This window comes from Cornus florida, unplaced genomic scaffold, assembly GCF_030987335.1.
Source record: "Cornus florida cultivar Cherokee Brave unplaced genomic scaffold, ASM3098733v1 CherokeeBrave_3.0.0_Hap2_Chr02, whole genome shotgun sequence".
Classification (NCBI taxonomy): domain Eukaryota; kingdom Viridiplantae; phylum Streptophyta; class Magnoliopsida; order Cornales; family Cornaceae; genus Cornus; species Cornus florida.
The window spans coordinates 77,362,665-77,374,862 of NW_026775572.1; positions in this window are offsets into that span (position 1 = coordinate 77,362,665).

Sequence of the window (12,198 nt, forward strand, 5' to 3'; positions counted from 1 at the left end):
CTTTTTGGATCATAAAACTGACTTTTTCTCTTCAAAATTGGCAGATAGCCGACTTGAGTATTTGCAAGCAAGAGTTTGGAGCAACGTTCCTTCTACTAAGATCCTTCTCTCCTCTTTCCTTCTCGAGACAATCTCTAGGGATTCTCCTGTGATTGTTCAAAATCCTGAGTAGCCTATCGACCTTGACAATTCTGATACTGAGGCTAGTCTTGTATCGCCTACCCCTCTTCTTCTTTCTCAATCAGCGATGGAACTTTCCCCCTCCAAAACCTCGTACGACTAGGAAAGAAAGGGAGATAGCTGTCAAACTGCTGCAGAAGAGGAAAAACACCCTTGTTGAGGCGGGCAAGTCCTCTTCCTCTCAAAAACAGAAGGGGGTTCAATCTATGCTAGGACACAAAAGCTCTTCCGCGAAGGATAATTCTCCTTTAAAGCGCCCCAAGCTTATGGCTGGGGCTTTTGGGGGGCAAAAGTGCCCTAGTCCTTGGGGCAAAAGCTCTTCCCCGGGGGTGACTTTGTGATGTATGTTGAAAGGTGGTTCCCCGAAATGCTGAAAGCTGACGGCTCCCCTATCACCATTGGTGATTCTAGAGCCGAAGACCCGGAGACACTGATGGGTTTGGCCAAAGAGATGATCTTTTTTCCTTTACATCATGGAGGTGACTTTTATTGACCCTTCTTTAGTTTCCATATTCTGACCATCTGATAACACTCTGTTCCTTTTTTGCAAAGCTCTTTCTTGATGTTTGCCTTTATGAAGAAGCTGTCAGCTGAATCTCTTCAGGCAAACCAATCTGCTGCCCTTCAAAAGGGGGTAGACCTTTTGGAGACCTCCCTTACTAAAGCTAAGAAGGAGAAAGTCCAACAGCTTAAGTCAATTGAGTACTTCGATAAGAGGGCCAAGGAGCTTGAGAACAAGGCGGCTGAGCTTGATTTGTAGCTCAAGAAAGTGAATTCTCTTATTCAAACTGTAACGACCCGGTCATTTGCCTTCCTTTCCTTTTTCCTGAAATTTTACGAATGAATTTTTTTCGTTTAAATTTCTTTTCTGAGCTCCGTTTCGTGTCGCTTAGTGTCATCTCGAGTGCTCAGAATTGGTTGCTGAGACTCTTTTCCGTGGATTGACAACTTCCTTTGAGGACCGAGTCATTTCACATTTTTCGTTTTTCGACACTATGCGCTATTTCGTCCTTTTCCCTATTCTGTTTTATCTTTGTTTGTCAGTTTTTGGCACAACCTCACTTCTCATGCTTGGAGTTGGTTTTTGACTTCACGTGCCTTTATCTTGAGTGGTTTCCACGAAATATGTATCTTTACTTTTGCAAGAAAGTACTCTGGTTGCTCCCTGTGTCCATAGGGGGCATGGATGCAAAGTTCTTTGAAATTATTTCCTTTTATTGGGGTATTTTTTGTAAATATCTTTTGAAGATATTTTATTTTAGGGGTTTTTAAGAAAATATTTTTGGAAGATATTTTCATTCTGGGCCATAAGTGCAGTTTTCACTTTTTGGAGGGGCCATTGTGCAATTAATGAAAGTTATTGCAAAATGTCTTGTTTTGAGCCTGGATCCTCATACAAGATTCATTTTCACATTTCATTGAGTTGTGTACTCTTGAAATTTCCTCCTGCACGATGTTTTCCAGTTTCAGGGTTTCTAGCCCCGGTTAGCGCCAAACTTGTTCTGGGCATAACTTTTTGCTCGGAATTCGGTTTTTTACGTCGTTTCTTCCGTTATTCATATTTTATCATTTTAAATCTTTTTCGTTCACAAAGTTTTTCCATTTGAGCGCGTCTGCTCAAATTTTACTTTTTCGGACCCGGCGGGGCCCGTTCGGGGCACTTTTTGAGATTTCTATAAAAGGGGGGTGAGATATTTCATTTTTCATCTTCTCCCCTCTTCATGCACAACCTGGAGCTCCCATGGCAGCCCAAGGGGTGCTGCCATCTTCTCTCTCCTCTTTTGGTTCACTTTTCCTTAATAGAAAGTCTTCGGCCTTAACGTTTGTCGTTCCCCTCGCCATGCTCTACCTTTCCCCCTTATTAGAATTCAGTTTTGACCATTTCTTGAGTTTGGTTTTGAGGTCAAGTAATGATTTTGATGGGGCTTTGATGGGGGTTATGTTCACGGTGTTGTCCCCGACAAAACCTCTCGGTATCGTCGAATTCGGAGCACTTTTTTTTTTTGTGGGCCTTTGGGATTTTCATCTCAAATTGAGGTAAGAGATGTTCTAGGTTTAAATTCTTGTTATATAGCATGCTTGTGATGCTTATACTAATTGTTTGCATGGTTAAATATAAAATCTAGAGATTTTATTATTTATTTTTCTTGTACGGGATCTAATTTTCCCAGTTGCTCATGACTTGGTTTAAACATGTAGCATGATTTTATATTGCCCCTTGATGCTCATTGTCGTGTATTAAAATTGGAACATTTGAATAAGTATTAAAGATTTTATTTAATATTTATCTTAGGTGAAAGATTAATTCACATGGCCTTAACTAGCTTAAAATCAATATGTGTTAGCATATTAAATTAGGCCTTTGCATGCTCTCCAACATAGTTGAATTTGAAAGTAATTGGAGGTGTTTTGAAAATTAGTAATTATTAATTAATTTGATTAATTAATTTGCCCCGAGTGCACTATTCACTCTATTTGAATTCCGACTTGATATTCTTGATTTACATGCCATATAGTTTCACATATATTTGATTTAGAATATTCGGTTAGGTTTTGAAACTTTTTATTTAATTAAATTCCATGTTTAAGATTTAATCATCATGGTGATATACAACTTGGGATTGTATTGTGGCATGCTAGAAAATTAAGCTTAGGTATAGTTGTTCACATATATTAAATTGGGATTAATTGCATGAGAATTGCAACTTTTAATTTATATTTAACTTTAGTGAAATGTTAAGTCACATGGTCTTAAATTGAATGAAATAAACTTGTAATGTGATATTACATTAGTCCTTGGCATATTCTCTAAGATATGTTAAATTGAGAGCATTTGGTTAAGTTTAAAAATCTAGAGATTTTAATTAAAAGAATTAATTAAAATATATTTTGTGGTCCCATTAGCTTAATTAAGGTTTTAACTTGATATTTGTATTGGTAATGACTTGTTTACTAGTATATATTAATTTGGGACTATTAGAAGTTGTTTTAGAACCTTGGTAATTAAATTAGCATGATTTAATTAAAGTTTTACTTTGTTGTTCCAACAACCTAATTGAGTTTTAGAATGGATATAGGTGATGACCATACCATGTCCTTTAACATGTATTAAATTGAGGTTATTTGGAATTGAATCGGAATCTAGAGAATTTAATTGTGTTTATCTATTTAAATTCTTTTAATTTGCTCCATGATCTAGTTGTGTTTTAGAAGTGGTTTCTATATTCAAATCATGGACTTAGACTTGTTGTATATTCATTTGGTTATGTTTTGAATATTGGATAACCTTATTGAATATATTGTTGCCTTGTGTAATGATTTGCACACTTCGTGTTTAACATCTTTCATGCATAGCGTGTAACGAATCGCACACTGAAGATTCGACATTCATCATATCATATTAGTTGTGGATTTAGAGCATGTATTGTATAGGTTTCCAAATTTGGTTGTGCTTAGTAGATAGTTGATTATCTTGCATATTCCTGTTGATATATGTGTTGTTGCACAACTTGTTGATTTTAGAAACTTGGGGATGTCGTTGTTTGACTATGGCTAGGACGTGGTTCTAGTACGGGAGATAGTCCCTCTATATGGTCTAGTGCGCATATAGGGAGGTTACCCATGGGCTAGTAACCCTAAAGTAACTATGTTGTCAGTTTGATCCGCCGTGACGTCCGAGTATCCACTTTGTTTGATTTCGCATTTCATTTTCAAGTTGATAACTAGATGATGTTGTAACTTGTTGTTTCTTATTTGTCGTTCCATTTTAAGTTACAGGATGTTAACTTTGCGAAATTATGCTTTATGCGTTGTATTGGAAGTTCCAATGTTGGTTAAATTGCATCGATATTGAAAATCGTGTTTTAACATTCTAATAAAGCTTAGGATTGATTCTATTAATTCATTTATAACATAGACGTTAGGTGGCATGAACCACTACTGTTATTTTGTGCTTTAGATTCTAAGTTGATGGCTTTGAGAACTTAAACCTTGTTGCATTGTATAACATGCTCTTTTGTTGTTGAATTGCATGGATAATGTGATTCTTGTTAACTTGTATTCAAATATACTTTTGTCATGTTGTATGGATTACTCTAGACCTAGTTCAATTGTATTGAAAATGCAATTCATGTTAATCTATGCTCAAGCATTTTTCTTGTCGTGTTCTTTGGATTATCCCAACCATGATTCGTTTCATACACGTATGTATATCATAATTCTTGTTGCTTAGACTCTAAGGTAGCTTAGGATGCTCCCCGAGTCTCACTTGGACATAGACGTTAGGTGGCATGAGCCCCTTTAACATGTTTCACCTTAAGGTGATAAATTTGTAGGATGCTAGGTTGATGCATGCTCATCTCCTATGAGTAGCTTTATGTTACTCACCCCTACGATACTGGGGGCATATTTCAGGTACGAAGACTTAGTTCGTGAAGCCTAGCATTCCTTGGATGTCGTGTAGCTTTCAAGTTTCCATTTCATGTAAATGTTAGCATGAAATGTCATTTTGTAGACTTATATGTCAAAATATGTATATTTGATTCCATGTATGTAATGTGTACATAAGTGCACTCCTTTCAATGTATTTGACATGTATGAGATGAGGCCGGAGGCCAATGACATGTGTATTGTATTCTATACAACTTTTTAACTTCATGAAATATTATGAAAACCTTGAAAAATCGCAAGTCATTGCTTCACCATGGTTGCATCGGGTGTGGGAATTCCATTTTCATTCTTTCATAGGGTCTTATTAATCTTGTATGAAGTATGACCAAGGGCCAAATGGTCATTTGACTCCATTTTACATTTTTGGATTCCATGTTTTCCATTCCAAGTCCATTTTTGCCTTTTTGCCCGTTGGGGGGTCGGATTTTATATCGGCTATATTTTTAAGCCATGGACCATTGTAGCGCGTCTAAATAGGTAAGTTACGTTTACGTGCATAGTCATTTCCGGAAAAAACCTCATCGTTTGTGTTTTGAGCCTCTTGTGAATTCATTTCGCATTTTTTTTGCATATTCTGATCTAGGGGCATTATGGACCTTTCACATCAGTTTTATTTTCTTCTTTTGACATGATTGAATAGAAAATATGATTTTAGAGGGGGTTCCTTCTTCATATTTTTCCAGAAAATGTCGTCTTGGTACCGGATATACCTCGTGAAGTTTCAGCTTCCAGTTTTCATTTAGCAGCTTTATGACCCTCTTGTTCAGTTCTGATCTAGGGGCATTTTTGGGATTTCACAGTGAGTTTTTTTTTATTCCGTCTGTAATGTCGGTAGAAAACTCGATTTTAGGGGGGGTTTCTTCTTTGTGTTTTTCCAGAAAAACTCGTCTTAACCTCCGTTTCAAGCCTCAATTCTGGGCAGATCAAAAAAAATTTAGCAGCAGCCAAGGGCTGCCACCATGCCATGTCTTTGGGTGCCGGCACGCACGCCGGTGGGCTCGCGCATAACCGCCGTGTGCGCCATGGCCCCTTGTCGGGCAGCCGCAACATCAATTCTTCTGTTGGGCTTTTCTCCTTCGTCCGGACTCCGATTCAAGTGAATTTTTTTTTTAACTTGACTAATTTTTCGCTGTCTTTCCAATAGTGTGCTCAGTTGCACCCGGTTCTTCTTGGATAATTACCAGTTTACCTTTTTTGCCTTAAGTGCTCGTTTTTCTTCGTCATGCCGTTTCTCCTTCGTTCGGACTCCGAATCATGCGATTCTTGAGTCCATCTTGATTAGTTTTTCGTTGTCCTTCCAGCGGTGTGCTTGGTGGCACCCGAATCTATAGTTTTCAGAAATGACTATTTTGCCCCTGGGGGCTTATTTGTTATATTTTCGATCTTTTGCTTCCGCATCAGTTCTTGTTAAGTTCCACGATCTCATGGAAGGTCACTTTGACTTCTTAGAGTCTTGTTTTCTGTTTTCGCTTCCGCATTCGGATCCGTTATCGGATCATCCTTACGGTTCATCACAGGACACGCTGGCCTAAAAACCAGGGTCGTCACACAAACCTACAAAGATGGGGGTTTAGAGATGTTTAATCGTTTTTCCTAGATTGCGAATCTTTGTTATGCCAATAGCTTTCGGGTTAGTTTTGCTCAGGGGCAGCTTCCTTCTGAAGAGAGGGATTATGGTGATATTGAGAAGCATGACGCCGAGCAGGGGCTCTTAATTACTGGGGAGTATGTCCAGCCTTCTACTGGCTTAGGGAGATTGAGTTTGCTGCTCTACTAAAAGGCGAGGTGGCTATTGAGGTTTTGCTTCCTCTTTAGTATCCTTTGAGCTCCCAAGGGTTGCCTTCTTCGGCACTTGATGCACCTTTTACTACTCCAACTAGGGTGGAGCTGTTGATGTTTTTTCTTCGCACTTCTTTCAATTGTTCATATTTGTTTTAAATCTTTGTTGGATTTGACTAACTTTCTAATCAAATCTAATTTAGTGTTCAACTCTTAGGGCTTTCGCCTATTTTTGCGATCGGCTCTTATGATCGTTCGGTTATTTTGGACTTAATCACTTTTCTGATCAAATCTGATTTGGCGTTCGGCACTTGGGGCCCTCGTCTATTTTTGCAATCGGCTGTTGTGGCCGTTTGGCTTTTTTGGACTTGATCAATTTTCTAATCAAATCTAATTGGGCATTCGGCTCTTGGGCCCTCGCCTATTTTTGCGATCGGCTCTTGTGACCGTTTGGCTTTTTTGGACTTGATTAAATCTGATTGGGCATTCAACACTAAGGGCCCTGGCCTATTTTTGCAATTGGCTCTTGTGGCTATACGGCTTTTTTTGACTTGATCAATTTTCTAATCAAATCTAATTGGGCGTTCGGCTCTTGGGGCCCTCGCCTATTTTTATGATTGGCTCTTATAGCCGTTAGGCTTTTTTGGACTTAATCAATTTTCTAATCAAATCTGATTGGGCGTTCGGCTCTTGGGGCCCTCGCCTATTTTTGCAATCGGCTCTTGTGGTCGTTCGGCTTTTTTGGACTTGATTAATTTTCTGATCAAATCTGATTAAGCGTTCGGCTCTTGGGGCCCTTACCTATTTTTGCGATCGGCTCTTATGGCCATTCGGCTTTTTTGGACTTGATCAATTTTCTGATCAAATCTGATTGGGCATTTGACACTTGGGGCCTTCACCTATATGTATGTATGTATGTATGTATATATATATATATATATATGTATATATATATTATTTATTTATTTATCTTTAATGGGCCTTTTGAAGGTCCAAACATAATAAAAATGTTTGATGTGGGGTAGCACCTTTTTATTGGGCCTTTGTGGTCAAAACAAGTCTATCCCTTAACAATGTGTTGTAATGGGTCTCCATTATTAAGGGGGTTGACCCGCTGATACTGAAACCAAATGGTTTTGCTTTAACTATAGAGAAAATATTTCTTTTCTAGTTAATGTGGGACACTGATCTGAAAGGAAACTATTTATTCCAAAAGAAAGCAGGGAAGGCTCTGAATTACAGACCCTTCGATAGTGGGCTATGACTATCCATGGATGTCATAATTCAGGGCTCTCACCCACAGATTTTATACCCAATGGGTCGTACTTTAATAATAAAGGAAACTTTTTCTTTTTGGTCGCTGTGGGACCTTAGTTTAAAAAGGAATTTCCTTTATAAAATAGGTGTGGGGAGTGTGTGGAGAACTCTGATAATGGGGCATTTGATAATAGCTCTATCGTAAATGGGTTCTTATTATCAAGGGGTCCTACTCTCTGATTTGTAAGCAAATCACATAAGCTATAAAAAATAGTATAGATGTATGTTTTCTAGACGATGTGGGACATCGTTATTTATAGATATAGTGGTCTTGCCTTTCTAAAGCAAAACAAAAGGTGTGAAGTGGAGACCCCTGATAGTGGGTCCCATTATAAGTCGCCTACTATCCAGGGGTCCCACTCATTGATTTGTAAGTCGTATTATTTTTATTTAAATAATAGTTAAAAGTCTTATTTTCAGTCGATGTGGGACTTTTGAAAAAGACAAAAGGTACTGATGGCGGCCGTTCCTATACGCTAAAATAATGTAATTAATGTCCGGTTCAAGAAAACCCTTTTGGGTCAAGTTTAAATTTATAAAAACCACTACCAACACTACTACTAACGTAGCAAGAGTGAGTAGGGATTGTCCCAATGGATTGAGTTGTCATACTAGCTTGAGGAATCAAAATTAGGGTTAGTAAGTCGAGTGATCAAAATAGTGGTTGGTTGGTTGAACTAGAGAGCAAATTAAATTAAATAATTGAATGCAATAAAGAGTAAATAAGAAAGAGAGATCTTGGGGTTTAGAGGTCACCACCAAATAATACTTTTCTACACCCTTAACAAGTGACTAATGAGGGAAATGTGTGTTGCAATATTGATGTGTGTGTGTGTGTTTGGTTGATTCAATTAGCAAAGATGACCAATTAAATATATATTGTCTAAGCAACATGTGAAAAGTACGATATGTCTAACAATTAAGTATATATTGTCTAAGTAACTTGTGAAAAGCACAATATATCTAGCAAGTCATTAATCATTTCATTAAGCTCACATGCCAAATACACCACAAGGTTAGAGACATATGTTACTTGCATTTAAAAGTATGGAACATCAAACAATAAGCATAGATTGTCCTCCCATCTAACAAGTATACTACCACTACACTATAATTAAGCTAATGACATGAAATTAAACTAATTAAACTAAGGGAGAGGCACAATCCATCAAGCAATGAGCATGAACTATCAAGAAAATTACAAGAGCATTCCATTAAGCACTATGTTTTGACAATCTCTAGATCTATGGCATTAATACACATAGACATGCATCAATAACACAAGAAATAGAGACAAACACATGAACATCTATTCTAGCATACATAGACATATAGATAGAACAAAATGATCAATTGGAAGCATTAAACCACATAAATCATTGAATAAACAAGATCTATATATATATAAGTGTCAAAACATGTATTACAACACTAATCCCTCAATAATACACAAAATCAAGATGTAGAAAGCATGTTTGGGGCTAACTCTAGCCCCAAGAGGATGTCTAGCCACTCATGGTAATGCTTCTCCAACCCTCAAGGGCAAACTCCATGGAAGAAATCTACTCCTTGGTTGATGAAGAGTTCCCAAGCTTGTGTCTCTAGCTTTCTCCTCTTTTATTCCTCCCTAAGAATAGCCTCTATTGTGTTAGATAGATCCTCCTCAAAAAGTGTATCATATTCTTTATATAGGTAGGTCAAGTGACACACAAATGAGCTGGGGTCGTGCAAAAATATTCCCCAATGATTGGATAAAGGACAAATCTGAGATATTTCGAAGATATTTTTGGGAAAAGGACAAAAGTGATTGGTAGGGTGGTATAGTGGGTCATCGCCGTCCAACCATAAGCTTAAGAGTGTGCATTAAGGCAAGGGCCAAGTTTTATATTTATAAAAGCCACTACTACCTTTACTAAAAATATAGTTAGGGTGAGTAGAGATCGTCCCAAGGGATTGGAGTCGAATTTGGTTATGGAATCACTATTAGGGTTAGTAGGTCGAGTGATCAAACAAATAGTTCATTGGTTGATTAAACTAGAGAATAAATTAAATTAAATAATTGAATGTAATAAAGAGTAAGTAAGAGAGAGAGATCTTGGGTTTTAGAGGTCACCACCAAATAATACTTTTCTACACCCTTAACAAGTGAATAATGAGGGAAATGTGTGTTGCAATATTGATGTGTGTGTGTGTTTGGTTGATTAAATTAGCAAGGATGACCAATTAAGTATATATTGTCTAAGCAACATGTGAAAAGCACAATATATCTAGTAATTAAGTATATATTGTCTAAGTAGCATGTGAAAAGCACAATATATTTAGCAAGTCATTAATCCTTTCATTAAGCTCACAAGCTGAATACACCACAAGGTTAGAGACATATGATACTTGCATTCAAAAGTATGGAACATCAAATAACAAGCATGGATTGTTCTCCCATCTAACAACTATACTACCACTACACTACAATTAAGCTAATAACATGAAATTAAACTAATTAAGCTAAGGGAGAGGCATAATCCATCAATAAATGAGCACGAACCATCAAGAAAATTATAAGAGCATTCCATTAAGCACTATGTTTCGACAATCTCTAGATCTATGGCATTAATACACATAGACATGCATCAATAACACAAGAAATAGAGACAAACACATGAACATCTATTCTAGCATACATAGACATATGGATAGAATAAAATGATCAATTGGAAGCATTAAACCATATAAATCATTGAATAAACAAGATCTATATATATATAAATGCCAAAACATGCATTAAAACACTAATCCATCAATAATACACCAAATCAAGTTGTAAAAAGTATGATTGGGGCTAACTCTAGCCCTAAAAGGATGTCTAGCCACTCATGGTAATGCTTCTCCAACCCTCATGGGCAAACTCCATGGAAGAAATCTACTCCTTGGTTGATGAAGATCTCCCAAGCTTGTGTCTCTAGCATTTTCATCCTCTCTTCCTCCCTAAGAATAGCCTCTATTATGATCAATAGATCCTCCTCAAAAAGTGTATCATATTCTATATGTAGGTAAGTCAAGTGACACACAAAATGAGCTGGGGTCGTGCACAAAAAATTCCCCAATGATAGGATAAGGATAGCTTTCAATGAGCTGGAAATTTAACTTTTTCGTACTGGAGGAAGTTCGATCGATCGAACCTTGGACTTGGATTGATCGAACATGGCTGAAATCTATCGAACTGAAGTTGGATCGATCCTCAATGGCGACGCCTTTTTGATAAAAACAAATCTGAGATATTTCAAAAATATTTTTGGGAAAAGGACAAAAGTGGTTGGTAGGGTGGTATAACTAGATAAGATCAATCATTTGGATAAGGACAAGGTAGTTCGATCGATCAAAGAAGAAAGTTGGATCGATCGAGCTTTTGAGATCTTTGAAAATGTCTTCATGGCTCAGATCTATCTTGAAGTGCTGAGATCAATCATGTTGGATCGATCGAACTTTGATCTGAGATCGATCGAAGATATTGAATTCCACCTTTTGCTTCCACTTGGCTCCTTTCTTTGATTCATCCCAGAATTGCTTCATTTCTGTTCTTATTTGGCTGAGTTAGCCTATTTTCTGGATAAGTGCCTGAAAATGGAAATAACACGAAATCAATTTAAAACGGTAAAGTAAGATAGATAAAAGTACTAGAATGCCTAAGCTTAAGGCGTTTAAATACGCACTTTTCAGCACTCATCATACCCCCAAACTTAAATATTTGTAGTCCCTAGCAATGAATTAGAAAGTAAAGGAATGAAATGAACAATTATGCAACTATGAAATAGAAAGCCATAAATGGATAATGCCACTTTCGTAGGGAACACGATTGTACTTAGCACATGCAACAAGCCTTTTAAACCCCTAGGATACCCCTAGTGGACGAGTGAAGTCTCGTGAGGGTTTCCAGAAATGATACCCATAAACATTAAGCTCATTCTTTCAAAAGAGACACCAATATTGCAAACAAGCATTGGGAGAAAACTACCTCAAGTATGCAATTTTTCAAACATTTCTAAACAATCTCCCAAAATCTCAACATTAAGTAAGCAAGTATGGTCCTCCACACATCAAGAACATGATCATACAAATCAAAACAACTCCAGAATCCTTTTTGAGTGGACCGGCATCAAATATGTTGCTATCTAAGCCAACTAAAGAAATGATCACATCCTTACCCTCAAACTAGCACACAAATCTAGTACCGATCATCAAGACAAAAAGTTGACCTTTTATTAAAGCTTTATTGTTCTAGGTGCGCTTATTCTTTTCACTCGATATATATATATATATATATATATATATATATATATATATATATATATATATATATATATATATTTATTGAGGATCAAAGATGGAAGTATGGTGCAATGTGTTGATTTATTAAGCTTTCTAGCGATTCATGAGGTCGAGCGTTAGGTCAATGACTCCCAAATCGGACGGCTTTAG